Here is an 847-nt window from a genome sequence, read left to right as displayed (position 1 = left end):
ATAAGTAGATAGAAAGACAAAGCTTAGAAACATGCCATGCTCCCACAAATTTATTAAGATGCACTATCATATGTGCAGTCTGACACACCATTAAAAGAAAGTTTATGAAGAGCAATTGTGACTTAAGGAACTCTGTCAAAGTAAAAGATGATGTTAAATAGCATGGTTTATCTGCTACTTGCTTTCAAGAGACCTTTGATGCTAGTACATCTAATCCTAACATTGTTCCCTCTACTTTGAGCTTTCCTAGAAGAAAATAGACATTGGATTTCAAAATAATCTTTCCTGCTTCACTTGCCATCTTCTTTCCAATGCTCCAAGTTTCTTGCCCTCCACTGGCTCCAGTTTGCCCTGTGATTTTCTCTGCAATTCAGAACTAAGCAACTCTGATTTTAAACCAGCAGTTTCCACATTGCTGGATGCACACAAGAAAGACTACCTCTAACACACCCCATGCAGGATATATACAACTCTAGAGCGCCTTTCCACAGGCACACACAGTGCCATCAGTTCAAAAAGAAATGAGGAGACTGTTATCCTATGTAAACAATATTTTACTTAGAATCAACCATTAAATGATCTTAGATTTTATAATGGCATTAGCAGAACACTGAAAGAAAGCCAATTTATGTGGCTAAATAATGGTATTTAGTTCATTGTCTATTTCTTTGATATTTAGTAGACCCATCCTGCAATTTTGCAGGAAAAACTTTATATCAACGCACTGAACCACTCAGCAGCGTATATTCTTTTTAAGCCAAAGGAAAAAAAAAATCTCAATACAAATGCTATTTTCCTTCCCTTTTAAAACAGATTAACATCCTTCACAGGATGGATAAAGGTGCTT

This window comes from Phaenicophaeus curvirostris, chromosome 3 (genome assembly GCF_032191515.1).
Source record: "Phaenicophaeus curvirostris isolate KB17595 chromosome 3, BPBGC_Pcur_1.0, whole genome shotgun sequence".
NCBI classification, from domain to species: Eukaryota; Metazoa; Chordata; class Aves; order Cuculiformes; family Cuculidae; genus Phaenicophaeus; species Phaenicophaeus curvirostris.
Note: the sequence above shows the minus strand (reverse complement) of the source record.